At 44.7% G+C, this 25390-nt stretch overlaps 1 pseudogene across 1 annotated transcript; it reads left to right on the top strand.

Moving 5' to 3' along the window:
- Positions 1-286: 286 nt before the first annotated feature.
- Positions 287-1014, top strand: LOC308519389 (ubiquitin-conjugating enzyme E2 R2-like; annotated as a pseudogene). The gene has a single exon. The product of its transcript is annotated as a ubiquitin-conjugating enzyme E2 R2-like (transcript).
- The last annotated feature ends 24376 nt before the right edge of the window (positions 1015-25390 follow it).

Raw genomic sequence — 25390 nt, forward strand, 5'->3', positions numbered from 1 at the left:
CAGGGGACCAGGGGGAGGACCAGGACTGGGACTGGGAGTGTATTCCCCTAACTCAGTGGTTCTCAACCTTGGCTGCACATTAGAATCACCTGGGAATCTTTTTAAAATCCTGATTTCTGGGCCTCATCCTCAGATTCCCAGGTGATTCTAATGTGCAGCCAAGGTTGAGAACCACTGCCCTAACTCCTTCAACCTCTTCCCCCACCTGGCCCCAGTGTGAGGAGGAGGGCCCGGCCCACAGGCCGTCTTGGGCCTGGACTGGGGCCCTGGCGCCACTGCCGCCACGATGGTCCAGCAGCAGATGACCCGCTCGCAGAAGGCCCTGATGCTGGAATTGAAGTGCCCACAGGAGGAGCCGGTGGAGAGCTTCCGGATCACCCTGGTGGATGAGTCCAACCTCTACGACTGGGAGGCTGCCATCTTCAGACCCCCAACACCCTCTACGAAGGAGGCTACTTTAAGGCGCTTATTAAATTTCCTATGACCACCCACATTCACCACCTACCTTCAGGCTCTTGGCCAAAATGTGGCACCCCAACATTTATGAGAATGGAGATGTACGCATTTCAATTCTTCATCCACCGTAGATGACCCACGGAGCCGTGAACTGCCCTCGGAATCCTGCTCAGAAGGTCAGGACTACCCGGTTAAGTGTAGTCTCGTTGCTTAATGAGTCCAACACCTTCTCCCCAGCCAGTGTGGATGCTCCAGTCATGTTCAGGAAATGGAGGGACAGTAAGGGAAAAGACGAAGAGTATGCTGAAATCCTTAGAAAACGGGTGTCAGCCACGAAAGCCGAAGCAGAAAAGGACGGCTTGCGAGTCCCCATGACCCTGGTGGAAAATTGCATCAAAACTAAAGTGCCTTCCAAATGACAACAGCTCAGATTTGCTTTATGACGACTTGTACGATAATGACATTGATGATGAAGATGAGGAGGAGGAAGAAGATGCTGACTGTTATGATGATGATGATGATGATGATGATGATGAATCTGGGAATGAGGAGTTGTGACCTGCTCCTTCGAAGCCCCTGTACTGCCCTGCCATCTCAGGCCAAAGGGAGGGGAGCAAGTGGGGGCCTAGCAGTGGCCCCTCAGCAACAGCCTACCACAGGGGGTGGGGAAAACCAACATGGCTCCTGCTGACTCCCCTTGTGGATCTCAGTTTGCTCCTTTTTATGGGCCTCTTAATGGAGAGAAGGTAATCCTCCACAGAATGTCCGAATTCTTGCATTCTTTACCCTTCCTTCACTGCATTGATTTTCCCCCCTTTTAAACCCAAACCCCTGCCTCACTTCGTCTCTACAAAGTGTCCACAGCAAAACACGTTTGGTCTGTTTTTAGATTCTTAAAGAATTAAATAGTCTTTCATAAAAAAAATTTAAAAATGCAGAGAAGCCCAGCTGGTGTGGCTCAGTCAACCCATGAGCCAGGAGGTCCCTGGGCAGGGCACATGCCTGGGTTGCAGGCTCGATTCTCCGGTGGGGGGCGTGCAGGACGTGGCTGATCGATGCTGTTTCTCTCTCATCGATATTTCTATCCCTCTCTCTTCCTCTCTCCCTAAAAATCAATAAACACATATTTTAACAAATGGAAAGGAGCCCTGGCCTGAAACCTGGTGACGGTAACACTGAGCTGTAAGTTTTGTTTGTGGAGGCTTTAGAAAAGGCGTCCCTGGTTTAATGTCATTTTTGGAGGCTGCAAAATCAACTGATGAATGTTAAACTGGAAATCTGGGTAAGTAGAGAATAAGAAGCAGATTCAGAAACCATGAGTCTATATGTGATAGTTGATGCAGAAAAGCTAGAGGAGCTCCCCTAGGGATTGTGGGTAGAAATACAAGCAGAGGAAAAGGCAGGCAAAAGAGGTAGGATCAAATAAAGAAGAAACCAGGACAGCCAAAGGCAGAAGGAACAGAGCAGCATCATGAAAGCCATGGGCTGGAGGAGTTCCCAGGCGAGAGTATCTACAGTGCCAAGTGGTAAAGATGCGCAGGAAGTTGAGGCTGGAAATTAGCCACAGGCCTGAGCAAATATGAGATCACCAGCGACTTTGGCAAGAACAATTGAGAAGAATGGTGGGTTGGAAGGCCAGCAGCAGTGGGTTTGGGGTGAAAGGAGAGAATGGGGTAGAGTTGTAAAGGGCAAACATCTCTCAAAACAGTTGGCTGAAAAAATGAATAATCATGCCTGCTTGCTACAGGTCGTTATGGCAACCAACTAAGAAAATGATGGAGAATGCTCTTTTTTTTAAGGACTGTTTTTATTGAGATATAATTGATCTGTGGTCAAATTCAGCGTTTATTAGTATTCAGTTCTATCAGGTTTGATAAATGCATACAGTGGTGGAACCATGATCCAAATCAAGATATAAAACAGGCCGAAGCCGGTTTGGCTCAGTGGATGGAGTGTCAGCCTGCGGACTGAAGGGTCCCGGGTTCGATTCCGGTCAGGGGCATGTGCCTTGGTTGCGGATACATCCCCAGTGGGAGGTGTGCAGGAGGCAGCTGATTGATGTTTCTCTCTCGTCGATGTTTCTGGCTCTCTATCTCTCTCCCTTCCTCTCTGTAAAAAATCAATAAAATATTTTTTAAAAAAGATATAAAACAGCCGAAACCGGTTTGGCTCAGTGGATAGAGCGTCGGCCTGCGGACTGAAAGGTCCCAGGTTCGATTCCGGTCAAGGGCATGTACCTGGGTTGCGGGCACATCCCCAGTGGGAGATGTGCAGGAGGCAGCTGATCGATGTTTCTCTCTCATCGATGTTTCTAACTCTCTATCCCTCTCCCTTCCTCTCTGTAAAAAATCAATAAAATATATAAAAAAATAAAAAATAAAAATAAAAAAGATATAAAACAGATCCATCACTCCAATCAATTAACCCCTTCCCTAAGTTTCAGCCCATAGCAATCATTATTCTATTTCTGTCCCTATAGTTTTTGCCTCCCCTAGAAAGTCATATAAATGGAAATATACAGCATATAGTCATTTGAATCTGACTTCTTTCACTCAGCAAAAATGCATTTGCGATTCATTCATGTTGCTGTGTCTATCAATATTTCATTCTTTTTCTGTTACTGAATAATATCCTACTGTATGTGCAGGCACTTTGAAAAAATGTGAAATGCTATAGAAAATCATAAAAACTTATCCTTGGCAAAATATGTACATGTAGGAGGAGGAGGAGTGTGTCTTAGTTTCGGCTCCTTCAGAGGGAAAATCTTAACAATCGGCTTCTTCTAGCTGGTTTGAGCTGGAACCCATTTCAGACAAGTAGTTTATTCTAGAGGTGGTTCCAGGAGACCTGGGGAGGAGGGGATGGAGCGTGAGAGAGGGGAGGCAGGCAGCTGGTACAGAGCGTGTTCAGCAGGCGTGACCACAGTGGACAACTGGAACTCAGTCCTGCTGGGACCTCTGGGAAGCAGCTTGGAATACAGCCCTCAGTATTGTCCGTCTGAGGGGCGAAGGAGCTGGATTATTTGTCTACCACCTTCTACTACTCACTGGTTGATGGCCACTCCTGGAGGGCGTTCTTTCCCAGGCATCTCTGGTCTGATTCCACAGATCACTTTGGGTGGCCCAAATGCCAGAGAAAGTTCTCAGTAAATGAATGCAGGTGCTGATCACCGGGATTTGGACCAGGAGATGATGACTAAGAGAGGAAAGGGTGGGACATTGGCAGACCTGACAGAGTGTATACTCAGCTCATGAACTACCTCCTCTTAGTTTGCATTTCTTTCTTGAGCTGTAAACATCAGATATTTTTTATAGCTATTCAAGATGTTTTGCATGAAGACCTTCTAAATCATCTATGTCATCTAATTGGGCTTGTCACTCACAGCTAACACTGCTATATTTATAGTTACGCTCACCATATAGGGTCTGAAGGCTTATTTTTGGACTTGTGAGTCAGGCATGCATTCCCCAAGTATGTGTGTTCATGTCGCTATTTATCTGTCTCTTTGGAAAAACAGGGTGTCATTTTCCATTTCCCCCCTGCCTTGCTGTGCCTACCTCTAACCATTGCCTAGCAGCCTTCTTGTTTATATTAATTTTCATACGTATCTTCCATGAACTTCATATTACTCCAAATCTTCACAAATACATCATTTTACTTAATCTGATAGTAACACTAGGAGAATGACAGCAACCTCCATGCCTCTTAATCATTTTACAGATGAGAAAAATGAGGTTCCAACTTCTTTTTTTTTAAATATATTTTATTGATTTTTTTACAGAGAAGAAGGGAGAGGGAAAGGAGAGGGATAGAGAGTTAGAAACATCGATGAGAGAGAAACATCGATCAGCTGCCTCCTGCACACTCCCAAATGGGTATGTGCCCGCAACCAAGGTACATGCCCTTGACTGGAATCGAACCTGGGACCCTTGAGTCCGCAGGCCGACACTTTATCCATTGAGCCAAACCGGTCAGGGCGAGGCTCCAACTTCTTAAAAATCACTTAAGTTTCCACTGCATCCTTTAGATGCTTCTGGTTTTGAATAAGTAAAATTTCAAATGGAACTGAACATAAAGAGAATTATTGGCTGCCGTGCACTGAATCGTGTCCCCCTGAACTTCATATGTTGAAGCCCTAATCCCCATTGTGACTATATTTAGAGATAAGGCTTTGAGAAGGTAATTAAAGTTAAGTGAACTCAAAAGGGTGGGGCCTTAATCCTACAGGGCTGAGTCCCTATAAGAAGAGGAGCGTGCATGAACGGTGGGAAGGCCCTGTGAGGATACAGCAAGAAGGAGGCCATCTGAGAACTAGAAATAGAGCCCTCACCAGAAACCTAATCACCTGGAACCTTGATCTTGGACTTCTAGCCTTCAGAACTGTAAGAAATAAATTTCTGTTGTTGAAATCACTCAGTCGATGGTATTTTGTTATAGTAGCCAAACAGACACAGTAAATACAAGTGCAAGAACAATGGGTTTTCAAGAAAGGCTTGGTATACCGGCCCAAGGACGTCATCGATGGCTAGGTTTCTTCCCACCTCTCTGCTCTGCCCTCCATGGTGTTGTTTTCAACCCCTGGTTGGCCATCCCTGCGGTCACCAACGGCTGCCAGCTGCCCTGTTGCTTCCGGCTTCCTGTTCAAAACCAGAGAGGGTCATAGGAAGTCTGTCCTTAGATTCACTCGATGGGCTCAGCCTACAGCGCATGACCACCTCTGAGCCAATGACTGTAGGTAGGTAGATGGAGCCCACTGATTGGCCTAAACTGGGTCACATGTTCTACCCAGGCGCTAAGAGGAAAGTCAGATTTCTCTAGAAATAAATGGAAACCCAAGCCAAAAGTACTGAGAAAGGAAAAATAGTGGAAGGAATGCATAGAAGTAATATGTACTAGTCTGATTGGGCTACCATAGCAAAATATCACAGACTAGGTGGCTTAAATAACGGAATTGTATTTTCTCACATTTCTGAAGGCTGGAAGCTCAAGGTCAGATGTTGTCAGGTTTGGTTTCTCCTCGGCTTGCAGATGGCCAGGCTCTCTGTGTCCTCGCGAGGCCTTTCTTCTGTGTATCTGCACCCTGGTGGCTCTTCCTGTTCTTATAAGGACACAAGTCCTATAGGATTAGGGCGCCATCCTTGTCACCTCATTTAACCTTAATTACTTCTTTAAAGACCCCCATCTACACATACAGTCAGTGCTTCAACGTATGAATTTGTGGGGAGGGGACAATTCAGTTCATAACAGTGCGCTAGTCATCTATAGGTACCAGCACCTGAGTAAGAGGGCCTTAAGTAAGTAGGACTTTCATTTTCTCACATAACAAGAAGTGTGGGAGTAGGTCACAGTTCTAGTGTGCATGGGAGGTAACCAACCATGTGTACCACTTGACCATTAGCGTGAGAGCCAGGACCAGGACGAAGTCCCCTACTCCCAGCCCAGTGCCCTTGCCATTCTGCTTTCAGTCTTGACAGATTTCAGAATGAACAACTAATCAGGATTAAATGTCAAGAAAATATTCTTGCCCTGGCTGGTTTTGATCAGTGGTTAGAATGTTGACTGCAGACCAAAGGGTCTCGGGTTCAATTCCCAGTCAAGGCCACGTACCTGGGTTGAAGGTTCGATCCCCAGCCCCCATCAGGGTGCATGGAGGAGGCGATCTCTCCCCTCCACTTTCTTCCACTCTCTCTAAAAATCAATGGTAAAAAATATCCTCAGGTGAAGATTAACCAAAAATACATATATATATATATATATATATATTCTTTAAAATGTGTGATTTTCCTCCCATCTTCCTAAACTATGGTCCTCAGAAGCATTTTGTGAACCTCCTAAAACCCTCTCAGGGACCCATGCATCCGTGATGTGCTAGAGCCAGCTCAAACCAGCTAGAAGAAGCCGATTGTTAAAACTTTCCGGAATTGTTGTGAGCCACTTAAGAAGCTTGAAATTGGTCATGGAAGAAGTATTTATACCACAGAAAGAAGTATTTATACCACAAAGAGCTCAGAGCTCTTTGTTTTTTCCTTTCTTCCTTTCTTTTTTTCTGGAGAGACTGTTGTTCACCATTTCCCAGCACACCACTGCTGGTGATAATATTACGGTGTTATTCGCCTCTTTCTCTGCCTTGTCATTTGCACTGTTGCTACAACAGTGGGTAAAACTACTGGAATCAAAGTGGTATCACCGAACCGTATGACTGGTCATATTCCTCATCTTCACTCACTTGCAGCAAGGAAAAGCAGGAAGAAAAACATGGTAGCTTTGTTTAAGAATGTCCTCAGTTAACAACGGTTGACAAGGATGTGCAGAAATTAGAACTCTCATACACTGTTGGTGGAAATGTAAAAGAGTGCAGCCACTGTGGAAAACAGAATGGAAGCCCCTCGAACATTTAAATAGAACTGCCATAGAACCCCGAACTTCTACTTCTGGGCATACCCAAAAGAATTAAAAACAAGAACTTGAATAGTTGTTGGTATAGTCATTTTCCTAGCAGCATTATTCACAATAGCCAAGAGCAAGCTAAATATCAATCAACCAATGAATGGATAAACAAAAGGTGGTACATACTAGTACATACTATGACATATTTATTATTCAGCCTTTAAAAAAATGAGGAAATTCTGGCACATGCTACAACATGGGTGAACCTTGAGGACATTATACTAAGTGAAATAAGCCAGTCACAAAAAGTGCTGGTAATATTCTATACCGTACCTTAGATGGTGGTCACATAGATTGTTACACATGTAAAAACTCACTGAGTGCCCTAACCGGTTTGGCTCAGTGGATAGAGCGTCGGCCTGCAGACTCAAGGGCCCCAGGTTCGATTCCGGCCAAGGGCATGTACCTTGGCTGTGGCCCAGTAGGGGGTGTGCAAGAGGCAGCTGATCAATGTTTCTCTCTCATCGATGTTTCTAACTCTCTATCCCTCTCTCTTCCTCTCTGTAAAAAATCAATAAAATATATTTTTTTAAAAAACTCATTGAGTCCACTTAAGCTTTGTTTAAGCTTACTAAAGAAAGAGAGCTTAGTCACTATGAAGGCCTCTGGGGAAAGACAACAATCACAGGACGGTTAGTCACTCCTCAAGAATAGAAACCAGAAATAAAAATCAAGCATCTGTACATTTTTCTCAGTGAATTAAATCAGTCACAAAAAGACCAACACTGTATCGTTCCACTTACATGAGGTAGAATAGTCAAATTCATAGAGACAGGAAGGAGAACGGTGGTTGTCAGGGTTTGGGGCAGAGGGAACGGGGAGTTAGTGTTTAATGGGGACAGTTTCAGTTTGGGGAAATGAAAGGAGTTCTGGGGGTGGAAAGCGGTGATGGCTGCACAATAGTGTGACTATACTTAACACCACTGAACTTCCACTTCAAAATGATTAAGATGGTACATTTTATGTCACATGGATAGTACCGCAATTTTAAAAATGGAAAAAAATTTGAGCATCTCAACTACTATCTCTTTGCTCTGAATACATTGCTTTCTTAATGCTTCCTGGGTAATTTTAGTATTTGGTTCACCATGCTGAACGTGTTCCTGATGCCCTTCTCTCTCCTAGGACAGTCATTACCTAACCTTAGGGGCTGGTTGTCTCTTCTGCCTGGAGGGCTCCCACAACAACCCTGGAGTATTTCTCGGAATCATGGGGTTGTCTTTCCAGTGGCAGAACACCATGGACTTTCAGCATCACACGCATCCTGTATAATAAAGAGCTAATGTGCTAATTAGACTGAACAGCAGAAAGACCATCCAGGCATCCTTCTGGACCACTGTCCAGATGACCTGACGAAGCCGGGGCTACGAGGAGCTGTGGGGGCCAAGCTCCTTGCACAAATTCCGTGCATCGGGCCTCTAGTTAAGAAATAAAAGAGCAAGAAGCACTTCACTTAGCAGTGATCGACCCAGGGACACATCTACTTCTGAAAGGCCACCAATGCAAACATCTGGTCTCAATTTAGGAAGCCAATTGGCCATAGCTGGAACGTCTCCCTTCCGGATCATGGAGCTATCTGAGTGACACCTCCCCCGCAAGGACACAGACATAAAGGGTACATAAGCAGGGTAGCTCTTGGGTTGGGGGAGGGGAGTTTTCTTTTTTAACAATATTTCTTCATTATAGAAGCTGTCTGCGTCCATTCAGGCTGCTATAACAGAATACCACAGACTGGGTGGCTTATAAACAGCAGACATCTATTTCTCACAGTTCCCGAGGTCGGAAGTCCAAAATCAAGGTGCCAACCCACTTCCTGTTCATAAACAGCCAACTGCCTGCTGTGTCTTCACATGGTAGAAGGGACATGGGAGCAATATGGTGCCTTTTATCAGGACACTGAACCTATTCGTGAGGGCTCCACCCCATGACCTAATCACCTCCCAAAGGTCCCACGTCCAAAATGCCAGCACTTTGGGAATTAGGTTTCAACATATGAATTTTGGAGGGACATAAACATTCAGCCTATAACAGAAGCAATAGTACACATCCGTTAAAAACTTAAAGATACGTATGGAGAATTAAAAGCTCCCATTATGGTAGTAGATACTGTTTTTAACGGCAACATTCATTACCCACCTTTTTTTCTGATAGCCAAAGCCTGATTTTCCTTTGGTAAACCACCCACCTCCATACCTTTCTCATCTCCTGTGGCTGGAACAAGTCTGATTGCACCTCCAGCTCCTGGAGGAGACTCACCCCTCAGAAGGACCCCACCCCCTGGCCTCTGAGACTGCTCAGACGTAGGAGGGTGGCCCAAGATGAGCCAATCTGACAGTGCCAGGATTGGGACTGGAGCCTGCAGGAAAGGGACAAGCTTTTCCCATCAGTGTGGGTCAATTCGGGGCGGGGAGAGGAAGCCTGGAATGATCAGCGTTCATGATGCCATCATAAGGGGTCTGCTGGCCTGAGCATAAAACCTGAGTATAAAAATGGAGAGAGAAGGTGTCCTGACAATATCCTTCAAGCATCCGGATCTGCCTGTGCCAGAAGCTAAAACTATCCCTGAACTTTTTAGTAATGGGAGCCCATTAATTCCATTGTCTCTGTTGTTGTTGTGGGCGATAATATGATTTATATTTCTGATCTGGGCAACCAACCCATCCATCTTCCAAAGCCAACCACTGCTAATATATGGGCATTTCTCTCTTAAGTCTTTTTTTTTTCTTTGCACTGGTATTGGGCTTTTTATGCATTTGTGACCACACTGTGTCCGTATCTGTGAAGCTAAAGGTTATATTCGTTGATTTTTGCAGTAATAATGCCGCATAACACACAGTCTCAAAACTTATTTTTCTTGAGCAAACATCTGGGAGTCAGAAGGTTTTGTGACAGGTTCGGATTTCTCTTAGTGGTACCATGCTCTATGATCAAAATCAATGGAAAACTACAATCCAATCAAGCAAGGCTACGAATGTACTAATGACCCAGATTCTTGAAGAATGAAAGTTTGGGTCACCCCACCAGGTCAAGGACCACAACCAGCTGAGATTTTTGCTGCAGACAAAGGGAATATGGAATAGGTAATCAATAAGTGGCAGCTATGACCATATGACCAGATATAGAAATGAGAACCATAATTGTACTATTTCTTCCTTATTTCATTATTAATATGTTTGTGTACATATATTTATTAATCAAATATATTTGTTTTCTTCCATCTCTTATCCCTTATAATATGACATAAGGTGTATTAACTTTACAGAATAGTATTTAAGTATTGTTAACTTTATGCCATAATATTTAAGAAACAAGGCCGAAACCGGTTTGGCTCAGTGGATAGAGGGTCGGCCTGCAGACTGAAGGGTCCCAGGTTCGATTCCGGTAAAGGGCATGTACCTGGGTTGCAGGCATATCCCCGGTGGGAGATGTGCGGGAGGCGGCTGATCGATGTTTCTCTCTCATCGATGTTTCTAACTCTCTATCTCTCTCCCTTCCTCTCTGTAAAAAATCAATAAAATATATTTTAAAAAAAAAAAGAAACAAGTCATCAAGGAGAAGAGTGAATATCACCCAAGGAATTTGCATTCTGTTCTGGGTAAATGCTTAGTGCATTTTTAATTGTATGCAGGATAATTGTAGCATCTTAGGCAAAAATATGACTTTATGATTGTCATTATTTGGATATTAAATATGATTTAAGGAGATGTACTGGTATATGGGTGCCAAGTGTACAAGGACTGGACTATGATGGTTAATCTTATGTTTCAATTTGGCTAGGACATGGTACCCAGTTGTATGATCAAACACTAGTCTAGATGTTGCTGTGAAGGTGTTTTGTAGATGTGATTAACATTTAAATCAGTGGACTTTGAATAAAGAATAATTGATCATGTGGGTAGGTTTCATCCAATCAGTTGAAGGCTGTAAGAGCAAAGAGTGAGGTTTCCTGGACAAGAAAGAATTCTGCCTCAAGGCCTAATGTGAAAATCCTGTCTGGCCCTAGCTGGTTTAGCTCAGTGAATAGAGAGTCAGCCTGAGCACTGAAGGGTCCTGGGTTCAATTCCAGTCAAGGGCACATGCCTGGGTTGCGGGCTCAATCCCCAGTTGGGGGGCGTGCAGGAGGCAGCCGATCAATAATTCTTTCTCATCATTGATGTTTCTCTCTCTCTCCCTCTCCCTTCCTCTCTGAAATCAATAAAAATACATTTTTTTAAAAATCCTGTCTGAATTTCCCACCTGCCAATGTGTCCTACAGATTTCAGACTCAAGGACACGATTTAAACTCTTGCTTGAGTCTCTCATCCTTCTTGAGCCAGCAGCCATGTTATTATCATGGCAAGTGCCAGGGTTGCAAGGGGGGCGAGTAGAGCAGTAACTCTGCCCATTCTAGAGAGAGGTTCTGCAAAGTTACGTGACAAAGAGAGCACAAGTAAAAACATGACGGTGTTCATTAGAGTCTGGCCAGTAAAATAGAAAAAACACCAGAGCTTACAGAGTTAAATACAGGAATTGGTCATTTGGGTGATGGGAAAACTAAGAAGCTAAATGGGGACCAAAGAGACAACTCAGAGGTTAGAAACAGCAGTAATTGGCTACCACCCTTAGGGCTAGAGGGACTGTTTCCCAGAGACCAGAAACCCTGCTGCTCCATGAGAGCTGGAGCCACGTGGGTTGCCCAGCAAGAGCTGGGACAAAAGAAAGGGGTGTACAGGGGGATCTGAAAGCGTGGAGGAGACGCCACCACTGCTGTGGAGAAGCCACAGACCAGAGGGGAAAAGAGGAGATAGACCATGATTCCTCTCTTGTCCAGCTCTCCAGTCTTATACCACTGCCTCCCATTGGCCAACCTTTTCTGGCAAGGGATTCTGAGAAATGTCGTTCCCTGTGACACTGGGCAGAGGGAGGAAGGAATGACTCTCAAGGAAAACAAGCATTTGACCATAGGACCAAAGTTTGAAAACAATAAAAGAAGTAAGAAATGTGTGTCCTATAAGATAAAAAATTATATACATATGACCAAACATATATGCATGGACAGGGAAGTAGGACACCAAATTGATAACTATGGCATAACTGAAATAGCATTGCCAGCTGAGACACATTAGCTGGAACTGGACTCATTTCTCTGCGCTTTAATATTCTTTCCTGATAAAATTTACATTGTTGGCTGGGTGTTCAACAAAATCCATCCTCCCTTTTCCTCAGTCCCTCCCGAGCCAAGGACTACACGTCCCAGTCTTCCTTGCAGGAAGACTGGTCATGTGACTGAGACTCTACAATAGAGCAGATGTGACTCTGCCACTTCTGAATTGAGATGTTTAAGAAGCCGGGTGTCCCCTCTATGCTCTCTCCCTAGCTTTGTTGGCCTGGAGTAGCACCAAGTAGAGCCACCTGGGAAGTCACAGGTGGAAGATGGCAAAGCTACCATCAGCTGGGCCCCTGAATGATCACATGGAAGACAGCTGCCCACCCTCCTGGAACAAGAAATAAGTTGTCGTTTTATTTGAGCTATTGCCACTTGGGCTATCTTTGTTAAGTCAATTTATTATTTACTTTAACACACTGAAGCAGAAACATGAAAAGTGTTACTTTTGTTTCACAATTTACATAGCAGAGTTCTTATCCTTTTTATAGTTCTACTAGAGGCCCCATGAACGAAATTTGTGCGAGGGGCTTGGCCCTCGCAGCCGTGGTGGCTGCCTTCAGCCCTCCCAGCCCTGGCTTCGTCCGGAAGGTCCTCCGGCTGTCCGGTCTAATTAGCATATTACGCTTTTATTATTATAGATAGAATTTCTGTTACAATTTTTTTCTTCTCTGAGGAATTGGGAATAGCCAGATATCCTGTCACCCACACCTCATAGCCATGACTTGACGCTAATTTGTGATTTCCCACATGGGTCTATCAAGAGGCAGTGTAGAGCAGTAGGTAGAGGCCTGGCCTCTGGAATCAGGCTACCTGCATTCAAACTCCAGTCCACTACTGCTTATTAGTTGTGTGACCTTGGACTAGTTACTCAAAATTGCTGCACCTATTTCTTCATCTATTAAAAGTATATAATGACAGTACATGCAGCTAGTCCTCCTTACTTGCAGATCCCATATTTGCAAAATGGCCCAGCTAAAGTTCATTTGCAGCTCCCAAGGCAAAACCATGGCGCTTTGGTGGTCGTTCCTGACCATGCGCAGAGCAGTAGGAAATTGGAGTTGCCCCAGCTCACGTCAAGCAAGACCACACTCCGCCTTTTCATTTCAGTCTCATACGGAGATGCCCCAGGGGTGCACAAGAAGCTCTGGCTTTTGAATCCAACCTTGGCACCTGTTGTGGCTTGGCCTCGGGCAAGTAACCTAACTCTTTTGAGCCTCATTTCTCTTTTGTGAAGTAAAGAAAATAGAATCTGCCAGGATTTAAGATTATAATCTATGTGTAGGTAGAGGTAGGCAGGTGGCAGCGTGGATGGATGGATATGTTTCCCAACAAGCAACAGTTCAGAATTTACTTATTCCGTGTTTGAGCGAATTTATAGAACATAACTACTGCAAATAACCAGCCTCAGCTATACTTCATAGTATCGTGAAGGCTGAGTTAATATAGATAAAGTACTTAGAAGTAAATGCAAGCGTAAGTGTTATTGTACGCATTCAATGAGGAAACAGAAATAAAAGCACTTGGCACCTGGCAAAGACCCAATGCATTTTAATATCCTTCTTTAGTCCCTGAGCGTATGTCTGGCTTCCCCTCCGCTCATCACAGTACTAAGCATGACGCTGTGTCTTCAGTTGGGTCCTTCAGAGCAGAACCTGAGACAAGGATTCACGGCCAAGCAGTTTACTGAGCGGTGGGCCCAGGATGCACCAGGAGGGACAGGAGACAGGAAAAGGGAGGCAGCCATGCAGGTGTAAACAACACAAACCGCCACTTTGAAATGAAGCCAGAGCTGCCGTTCCAGAGGAGCTGCCTCCCCCGGCCTGTCCCTCAAACCTTGGGATGTTAAAAACGGGGCAAAATACCCTGCGGACTGGGCCGAGGACAGTGGTTCTCAACCTTCCGGCCCTTTAAATACAGTTCCTCATGCTGTGACCCAACCATAACATTATTTTTGTTGCTACTTCATCACTGTCATGTTGCTACGGTTATGAATCGTCATGTAAATATCTGATATGCAGGATGGTCTTAGGTGACCCCTGTGAAAGGGTCGTTCGACCGCCAAAGGGGTCGCGACCCACAGGTTGAGAACCGCTGGCCTAGGACAACCTTGTGTCCCAAAGAACTGTTTGCAAAGGCAACCGAAAAAGCAGTTATTGTGACTACCGGATGGATGACTGCTGGACTACAAATTTAAAACATGGTTTAGAATTAACATTGCTATGTTATGTTATCTGCACCAATGAAAATGCCTTCCTGCTATTTATGTAATTGTCCTCTTCCATTTCTTTTTTTTTTTTTAATATATTTTATTGATTTTTTACAGAGAGGAAGGGAGAGAGACAGAGAGCCGGAAACATCGATGAGAGAGAAACATCGATCAGCCGCCTCCTGCACATCTCCTACTGGGGATGTGCCCGCAACCCAGGTACATGCCCTTGACCGGAATCGAACCTGGGACCCTTCAGTCTGCAGGCCGACACTCTATCCACTGAGCCAAACCGGTTTCGGCTCCATTTCTTATAAATACCCCATGCCTTTGACTCCTAATCAAAACATTATTTGGGCTCCTTCCTGAATTAATGATTTTTTTGAATAACTATTTCTATTGATTTCAATAAATTCTGTTGCCTCTCACTTTGAAAAGCCCTCTTTAAATATATATATATACTTTTATTGATTTTAGAGAGGAAGGGAGAGGGTGGGAGAGTTAGAAACATCAATGATGAGAGAGAATCATTGACTGGCTGCCTCCTGCACGCCCCACACTGAGGATGGCGCCCACAATGCAGGCACGTGCCCTGACCAGGAATTGAACTGTGACCTCCTGGTTCATAGGTCGATTGCTCAACCACTGAGCCACACCGCTGGGCTGAAAGCCCTTTTTATTTTTATGTTAACACAGTATACCAATGAGCAGGATACCACTGAGAGCTGATTCCACTAAGAAACTTTGGGAGACAGTGCAGAAACATACCTCAGAGTTATTACACTGGAGGGGTGAGGGGGTATTTATCCTCAGCTCCCATGTATCACCGGAGGGCACACGGGGGTATATACGCCCCCTCGCATGTCTAACCAATCCCAAGTGTGATCAGTGAGGGTTCCTGCATCCAGAGAGAGCCCTCGGGCACAAAGTTGGGGACATAAGAAGTCATTGATATGTATAGGATAGCTGAAGGACAAGAATACAAAGACACCCTGGCCAGTGTGGCTCAGTTGGTTGGAATGTCGTCTAGTAAACCAGAAGGTGGCGGGTTTGATTCCTGGTCAGGGCACATGCCCAGGTTTCGAGTTCTGTCTCCCATTGGGGTGTGTGCAGGAGGCAACCAATGGACGTTTCTCTCTTACATTGATGTTTCTCTCTCTCACTCTCTCTCTCAAATCAATAAAAACATTTTTTTAAAAAAGAATATATGGACAGTATCCACATCGTCAGTACTCAATAAATATCTGTTGACTGGGGGTTCATTGCACAGGTCTTCTTTGCACCTTGTAAAAGCACAGGTCCGCAATGTTAGCGACAGTATGACTAGAGTCTTTTTCCATCAAAATCAATACATTCATAATCAATCTTACATTGAGCAGTTAAGAAATTAGAGGCTTTGCAGCTTGGGGTGGGAGCACATGGCCTACAGTTTCACCTGGGAGGCTAGTTGTGTCTTTGCGGTGCATGTGTGTGTGTGTGTATGTGTGTGTGTGTGTGTGTGTGTGTGTGTGTTTGACATCCTTGTTTTGAAGGCTTATCCCGTGTATAAATTTGTAGAACCATCATCACAATCCACACGCAGAACTATTCCATCTCCAGAAAAGAACTCGCTCGTGCTAACTCTGGGAATGATACAGCACCCCCTTTCCTGAACCCTTGGCAACCACTAATCTGTTCATCTCAATAATCTTGTCATTTCAAGACTGTTACATAAATGGGATGATACCACAGGTAACCTTTTGAGTTTGGCGTGTGTCACTCTGTGTAAACCCTTGAGATCTATCCAGATCATTCTGAGTACCTGAAGTTTGTTCATTTTTATTGCTGAATAGGTTCCCACCTGGGGGGTCTTGCTAATCTTAGACACAACCCCTCACAGGCATACACAGCCTGCATGGGGATTGCCGCCTCCCTGTTCAAAACTGTTAGCCTAGCCCGGCCGGTGTGGCTCAGTGGTTGAGCATCGACCCATGAACCAGGTGAGAGTTCAATTCCCAGTCAGGACACCTGCTCTGGTTGCGGCTCAATCTCCAGTAGCGGGCGTGCAGGAGGCAGCCGATTGATGATTCTCTCCCATCATAGATGTTTCCATCTCTCTCCCTCTCCCTTCCTCTCTCTGAAATCAATAAAAACATATTTTAAAAATATGTTTTAAATGTAGCCTATCGCTACAGTGTTTCTAACAGGGGTGTGTCATACCCCTTCGTATGCTAGGTGGTGGGAAAGCAGGGAGGAGGAAATAACAGAAACCACTGCTTGTTTTAATTGCTTCCCTCAGCCCATTGGTGAGGGAGAGATTCCCACCCCGGGGTCATGGGGATGGCCAGATGCACAACACCCAACACTGGACCCGTGAGATTAACAACCATTTATCGGTCACATGTGCTCACAGCCTGAGGGAAGGGGGAGGCTGCATGCCAGATGGGGCCACATGGGGATTGCACTCCGGAACACAGTGAGCAAACAGGCTGTGCAGGCGGGCTGAGCAGCAACCAGAGGGTGAGGTGTCCCTGGGTTCCAAGGGGAGCGTGTGATTGGCTTGCTGGAGTCATTCCAAGGGCTGACAGGAAGTGAAACCCACTGCTCAGGGAGAAGCGGGCGTCGCACCCAATCTGTCCGATAAGGAAGGGTGTTTGGCAAGGGAGCGGAGTGAGGAGGGGAGCTGTGAGGCCTCTTGGTTTCGCCAGATGTCAGCAGCACATAATACTGAGCCTTCTTTTTAGACTGCATTGCTTCATGGCAATCCTTTTGAGGCGATAATTATTGTGGAGCGACAGAAAGGAAAGGTAGAAATATTTCCCCTATAGGCTTTATTCATAATCACTGGGAGTTGCACAGAATTGGTATAAGGTGTGTGTGTGGTTGGGGGGGGGGGGTGTTTGTTTGTTTGTTTTCTTGTCCTGGGGAACTATACTCCCAGGGAAGTAACAGGAAGTCAGGAGAACTTTAACCTTGCCACCATGGAGACCACACTTCTCACTCAAGGAGAAAGGGGGCGTTTACATGAGGATTTCCTGAGGGGATAAGGCACCTGGCCATTGGCAATTCCAGATACTTGATTAACAGGCAGGCGATCATGGAAACTTTCTGGAATTGACAAGCCGAGAAAGGGAAGCTTAGGGTCTGGGCTATTGTGATTTATAAGAAATACTGAGTGCCCCCCGAAAATGTATATACACTTTAACAGCTAATAACTCATTTAATTTTGAAAATGAACTGTATGTTAATAAACACTGACCTTATAATCATTCAAAGTGTGTATACATTTGTAGGGGATACCCTGTATATATTTGATCTTCATCCCAGTTTCTGGCAGAGTTTCTAAAACCCTTGGAATTTTCTGTGACCCCAAGAGAATCCACCAAGAACTAATCCATAGTTTAGAGCAAATGAATTGCACAAGTTTAACACACACGTAGATTGGCTTTCTGTGATTTCTGATTTAATGAAATCATTGAGGAGAGTAACCAATCATGGTTTGCCTGGAGCTGAGGGAGTTCCTGAGACGCTAGACTTGCAGTGCTAACACCAGGGAAGTCCGGGGCAAAGCAGGACAAGTTGGTCACCCTTTAATGAGGAGCTAAATGACCACAGAAGAACTCACTGGAGCCTTATTCCTAATGTCGAATAAATGCTTCCCAAGAGGCTCACCCACTGTTGTCCCAGAGAGATCCCATCACTGGATCCCATTCCATGAGAGCCTTGTAGGTGGACATTTAAGATTGGGGAAGTATGGCAGGATGGTAAGAAGCTAGGAAAATTCTTGGGCAAGTGGAGTAAGGAAACTAAGACAAGAAAATTAAACAAGGCCAAACAGTTTAGGCAGCTTGTCAAGACAGGATAACGTCAGGAACTGAATTAATCAGGCAGCCAGCTTGTGACTTACAAGACCTTATTTTCCCCAACCAAGGATACTCGAGAGCAAATGGTTAATACCTTTCCTCCCTAACCAGAGCGGGGGGAAATATATATATATATTAAAAGCTAATTAGTAATATGCGAATTAGACCCAACATCCTTCCAGATGAAGCTGGGGCTTCGAGGGAAGCCCAGGTCCCGGGTGCCAAAGGGAAGCCGGTGCCAGCAGCCAGGGGAAGGAAGGCCTACTCTTGCACAAATTTCGTGCATCGGGTCTCTAATATATATATATATTTTATTTTATTTTTTAAATCACCCTAGAACTGCTAAGGCAGAAAGGAGGAAGGGAGAAGGAAAAAAAGGAGGAGTTTTCTCTCATCCACTGAACAAAGAAGTCAGCAGTCTTAGGACTTGCCAAGATGAAATCGCCAGATGCTCTCTTAAATTCTGGGAAAGCTACAACAAAGTAAAGGAGGGACCTTGAAATCTAATCTATTGCCCAAGACATCCAGTAGAAAAACTTTGAAACCTGTAGACAGAAAAGTATAAAACCTCTAAACTTCTACCAGGTGGGGTGCTCAGACTAGCTGGATGCCCACTTGTGCTCTATGCCAAATATATTTTTAATATATTTGCTTGCTTTGCAACAACACTATTTGTCACTCATCTGAAGACTTTATTATGAGACTGACAAGAACCAAGGAGGAGGCAGCCCTTGCCCTCTGACTCAGGGGGCTGTCTGGTAACAGAAGCGTTCCCCTGGAGAGGGTTTAGCTGTTTTCATCTGGAAGCCAGAGTCGCCACTGGCCTGGGACCATTCTGCCTTTCTTTAAGACCCTCATCCCCACCCACAGTCTCAGACTCCCCAACCTTGCCAAAGCTCAATTTCCCAAAAGCAAGGGCGTGAAGGTGACATCCCTAGAGCTGCTTTACATATTGTAGGACCAGCAATATCTCCAAGAGTATATCATTTCCCAGGCTTAGCTCTGCAGCAGGAGGCACTGAAACCAACAGTAAACCTTTATGTGTTAGATCACAGGGTCTAGAGATGTAGGTGCAGGCTTTAACTAAATGTTTCCATTCCTTTGATTGTCACATAGCTTATAATCAAAGATTAAGAACGTATGTTAGTCACGTCCTAGAAATCTGCTGATAAATCAAGTTCCAGGAAAAGTACATTTTGCTTGAGATAATAATCACATAAACTGGTGATAGCTTAAGCAATAACAGGGATCACAAGATGTTTCATTTCTAACTTTCACCTTAAAGATAACATCACTGACACGCAATTATAAGGTATTTTGCAGAATCTTGGTTCCTCAGCCTGGTTAGATCACCCAGCCACAGTTACGAAGGCATCAGACAAGAGATCATCAGGAACTGAATGAATCAGGTTAAGGATAGCCACTGAAGCTCACACAAGAACTAACCAATCAGCTTCTGCCATGACCCCTATCCCCTAACCCTCAACCTTTGCCTTTAAAACCCTTTGATTGAAAAGCCATTTAAGAGTTTGACTTTTGAATGCTCGCTCCCTGTTCTCCTGGCCCGGCACCCTGCCCATAAACTGCTCCAAATTCTCCACTACAAATCTTGGTGTTCAGTGTCCGGCTCTGCTGGGCATCACATGTGTGGGCCCTCTTCCGTTCCATAATGACGCTTTGCATTGTGTCACCTGGACCCCAAAGCAACATGGTCCTCAGTATCCCAAAGTCTCAGGAAAACATCTTCCAACTCATCTCCACGTAGTCTCAGAACCTGTTCAAGAACCCCGCTACCAGCCTGGCTGGCTCAGTAGTTGAGGGTCAACCTATGAACCAGGAGGTCATGGTTCGATTCCCAGTCAGGGCGCATGCCCAGGTTGCAAGCTCAATCCCCAGTGTGGGTGTGCAGAAGGCAGCCAACCAATAATTCTCTCTCATCATCGATGTTTCTCTTTCTCCTTCTCCCTTCCTCTCTAAAATCAATTTAAAAATATTTTTTAAAAATATTTTTAAAAAGAGCCCTGCTACAACAAGCACCCAAGGCACCCCTCCCTTTCCTCCATGGGCTCCCAGATCTCTGTGTGCAACAACCTCTCTCTCCTCCTTCAGCAAAAGCTGGAAACCCTGATGCAAGGTGCGTAGCACCTGGCATTCCTGCCACCAGGGTCTGGGTGTCTGAGAGAGATGGGTGCTAAGAAAGCAGACAGGTGACCACACCTGTGTCAGCTCAGACTTTGGTAAAATATAAGGATGGGAAAACTCCATTTTGAGAGCTTTTGTTTTTTATGTGGATTGCATTATCCTTAGTTGTTTTTTTGTTTTTTTGTTTGTTTGTTTGTTTGTTTGTTTTTGCTTTCTATCTATGTCCTTGTGAAGCAAAGCTCCTTTAGAAAAATTGCAGCTTTTCTTCACTCTGTACTATGGTCACCTGGAAAGCAGAGGGGCCCTCGCTCAAAGCTGGATTTCAATGTTGGAACTGGTGACGGTGTGGCACCCACATATCCAGAGGGTAGGATGAGGATTGTGACTCAATAACTGAGGTCGCTGGGGGAGAACAGGACAGAAATCTCATGGAGCTCTGAAATGGCTCCAGAGAAAAAGGAACCTCGCTTTTCTCAAAAGGGCAAGAAATACTAGTAAATGTTGGTGTGGACCTAGAGAAAAAGGAACCCTTTTGCACTCGTGGTGGGAATGTAAATTGGTGCAACCACTATGGAAAACAGCAACCCCTCCTCTGGGTATTGTCTAAAGCAGTGGTTCTCAACCTTCCTAATGCTGCGACCCTTTCATACAGTTCCTCATATTGTGGTGACCCCCAATTTCATTGTTACAAATTGAACATAATTAAAGCATAGTGGTTAATCACAAGAACAATATGTAATCATATATGTGTTTTCCGATGGTCTTAGGCGACCCCTGTGAAAGGGTCCTTCGACCCCCAAAGGGGTCGCGACCCACAGGTTGAGAACCACTGGTCTAAGGGAAACGAAATCAGTATTTCAAAGAGATATTTGCACCTCCCTGCTCATTGCACCCTTACCTGAGACATGGAAACAACTTGGACACAAATATGGATCTGGAGGGCATTATGCTCAGTGAGATAAGCCAGACAGAGGAAGAAAATACTGTATGATCTCACTTATATGTGGAATCTAAAAAAACAAAAAAAGTCAAACTCAAACGCAAAGTAGAACCATAGTTACCAGGAGCTGGGGTGGGGGATGGGGAGATGCTGGTCAAAGGGTACAACCTTCAGTTATAAGATGAATAAGTCTTGGAGATATCATGTACAGCATGGCAACTATAGTTAATAATACTGTGTTGTGTACTTGAAAGTTGCTAAGAGAGTATATCTTAAGTGTTCTCACCATTTTAAAAATATGTGGGGTGATGGATATTTGCTCATTAGCTTAGTTGTGGTAGTTATTTCACAAAGTATATGAATATCAAGTCATCCCATTGTACCCTTTAAATATATGCAGTTTTATTTATCAATTATACCTCAATAAAGCCGGGGGGGGGCGGGGGGGCGGGCTGGGAAGAGCTTGGTCTGGGGATTTTTTGTGGTAGGGCCGAATGCCAGAAAATCACCAAAAGTTGGGAGGGAGGAATGGAACAGGTTCTTCCTCACCGCACTCAGAAGGAACCCACCATGCCAACCCCTGGGCCCAGACTCCCAGCCTCCAGAATTGGGAGACAATAGATTGCTATTGTTTAAGCGCCTGAGTCTGTGGTACTTTGTTATGACAGCCCGTGGAAATAAATAGAAGCAGCCAGGAAATGTGAGCACATGTTTGCCAAGCTTTGTCTGTGTGGAACAGCTTGGAAGAATTAAAAAATCGCTGTCAAGTTGCTTCTCAAATCACAGACACTGATCTCTCTCTCGCTGGCTCACTCCCTCGCTCACGCTCTCCTGTCTAGGTGATTGATTTCTATTATTAATTATCACATACCAAAGCCTAACACTGTGAGTTCATATCCCATCAGAAAAGTGGCTTAGCCCTGACCGGTTTGGCTCGGTGGATAGAGCGTCAACCTGCGGACTCAAGGGCCCCAGGTTCGATTCCGGTCAAGGGCATGTACCTTGGTTTCGGGCACAACCAATCAATGTTTCTCTCTCATCGATGTTTCTAACTCTCTATCCCTCTCCCTTCCTCTCTATAAAAAATCAATAAAATATATTTTTTTAAATTTAAAAAAAAAAGTGGCTTAGGTGAAGAGGTAGAGTTGTTTTCTCTCATAAGGACTCCAGAAAGAAGAAATGGAGTTGAATTTCAACTGCCAATACCAAAGGATAAAAATTCCACCTGGGATTTATTTTTTTCAACATAAAAGCTCATTTATAAATTGTGACATTTATTGGCATGTTTAGGTTATAGATTTTCAGGGTATGGGATTGAGGGGCTGCAAAAGTGCAAATCTCTTCTTTGGTTCTTAAGGGAGTGTCACATATTGGCTTCAGGCTTGGCTGGATCCAGGTGCTCAAACTATGTTAGGAATGTGTCTCTTTCTAGTCTCAGCCCTGTTTCCCTTTGTGTTATCTTCATTAGCTGTCCCTGTTGTAGGCAATTTTATTCTCCAAGCTTAGCAACTATGACAAAAATCCTGGTATTAAGTCTTATTGGCTTGGTTTGAGATGTGTGCTCATGGTTGAGCTATCGGTAAAGAGATAAAATACACTGATTGGACAATCTTGGTCACATGCCCAATTCTAAAGTTGGCCCTTCTCAAACCGTATGGCTAAGAATGGGACAATAATTCCCCAAAGGAAATGCAGAAGAAAGGTGTTGTTGACAGAAGAAAGAGGAATGGATGTTGGACAAGTCCAACAGATCTCCATTACACCAATGTTAAGCAAGCCATTAAGACTTACTCAAACATAGTGCTCATAAACTAAATAGAAAACTATTATATTGCCTGGCTGGTATGGTTCAGGGATTAGAACATCAGTGTGCACACCAAAAGGTCTCTGGTTCAATTCCTGGGTTGCAAGTTCGATTCCTGGCCCCAGTTGGGGTGTATTCTGGAGGAAACCAATCTATGTGTCTCTCTCACATCAATGTTTCTCTCTCATTCTCCCCCGCCCCTTCCACTCTCTCTTAAAAATTGAGGAAAATAAATATCCTTGGGTGAAGATCAACAAAAATTTTTAATTAATTAATTAATTTTAAAAATAGAAAATTACTATAGTTTATTGAGCACTCCAGTTTGGTATTCCACCTAGAAGTCTGGCTGCCAAATAATATCTCACAGCATTACAGAAAATTTGGAATTTTTATAATTTCATGAAGGAATATTTTGTCTTTGTGTTGTCTTGAGTTGGCTGTGATTTTCAAATGCTGTTCTTTTTGTTTAGCTAATGATAAATTACTGTGGGTTTAGCTTGTTATTTCCAATTTAATTTGTTGTCGGGTATTTGGCAAAGCCTACAGTGTTTAATAACACTCATTTGCATAAGAGTATTTTTGGTCTCTAAGCTTTCAATAAGTAGACTTTAAGTCACATATGCATTGAGTGCAAATAGGAATCATCTGTACTCACATTGCTAAAGCAGATGTGCCCACAATTCGCCAACTTTTAGGATGCATTTAGGTTAACATTCCATGTTTACTACCCAATTGTTCTCCTCTGGAGACTGGGAACAAGCAGATTCTTGATTCCCTACTAATTATGTCAGTAACAAACAAAAAAATGTAGAGCTGATGGCTTAGAGGACTTTGTGTATCACACACACACACATCTATACTAATAAAAGCATAATATGCAAATTGGTTGGGACACCCTCACGCAATGACCAAACAGCAGGCTGCATGGGCAACCAGGCCGGCAGGGGGGCCAGTGGGGAGGGGGGACAGTGAGGGGCAACCAGGCTGGCAGGGGGAGCAATTAGGGGCGATCAGGCCAGGAGTGGGGGGCAGTTGGGGTCAACCAGGCCAGCAGGGGAGGCAGTGAGGAGCAACCAGGCCGGTAGGGGAGGCAGTTAGGGGTGACCAGGCCAGCAGTGCGGGGCAGTTGGGGGTGATCAGGCTAGCAGGCAGAGGTGGTTAGGGGTGATAAGGCTGGCGCGGGGGGGAGGGGGTAGTTAGGGGTGATCAGGCAGGTAGGCAGGTGAGCGGTTAGGAGCCAGCGGTCCCAGATTGGGAGAGGGAAGTCTGACTGCAGGTTTAGGCCCCTGAAGGGTCCCGGATAAGATAGGGTGCAGGCTGGGCTGAGGGGAACCCCCCCCCATGCATGATTTTGTGCACTGGGCCTCTAGTGTGTGTGTGTGTGTGTGTGTGTGTGTGTGTGTGTGTGTATTTTTTTAATCCTCACCCAAGGATATTTTCCCATTGATTTTTACAGAGAGTGGGAGGGAGGGAGAGGAAGAGAGAGAGAGAGAAACATTGACATGAGAGAGACACAGTGATTGGTTGCCTCCTTAAGACACCTAAGAGATATAACTACTTTTTGGTAACAATTTCATGACTAGTTCAAACTCCTATTATGTGTGTTAGTGGGAACCTCATCTCAGCCAGCTGGGGTGCTCTCCATTTTGGCAGGATGCTTTCTCTTGGTTCCCAGAGCTACAGCTTCGTTTTCTGGAGCTCAGATGGTGCCTAGGACGGGGGTGAGGCACTCTCCCTGACCTGGGTCAGGGATTGAGCCCGCAACCAAGGTACATGCCCTTGACCAGGAATTGATCCCAAAACCCTTCAGTCCCCAGGCTGACACTCAAACCATTGAGCAAACCAGCTAGGGCTATGTGAAGTATGTATTTTTTTAAAAATATATTTTATAGATTTTTTACAGAGAGGAAGGGAGAGAGATAGAGAGTTAGAAACATCGATGAGAGAGAAACACCGATCTGCTGCCTCCTGCACATCTCCCACTGGGGATGTGCCCGCAACCAAGTTACATGCCCCTGACCAGAATTGAACCTGGGACCCTTGAGTCCGCAGGCCGACGCTCCATCCACTGAGCCAAACCGGTTTCGGCGTGAAGTATGTATTTTTAAAATAGGTCTTAAATTGTAGAAGGTCTAAAAACTTGATCCAGACTAGAGTTGACAAACTCCTGGAAAAGACCAGATAAATATTTTTGGCTTTGCAGGCTATACAGCCTCTATCAGAATGACTAAGTTAGACTTTGTACATAAAAACAGCCACAGACAGTATGTGAATGGGTGTGGCTGTGTGCCAATATAACTTTAATTACAAAAATAGGCAACCAGCAAATATGGCCCGTGGGCCACTGTTGGCCACCCCATGTTTGTGCTTCCTTCTTTTGAACCCTTGATGTTATGGGTGTGAATAT

This window comes from Myotis nattereri (genome assembly GCF_964212035.1).
Source record: "Myotis nattereri genome assembly, chromosome: 5".
In the NCBI taxonomy this organism is placed as follows: Eukaryota; Metazoa; Chordata; class Mammalia; order Chiroptera; family Vespertilionidae; genus Myotis; species Myotis nattereri.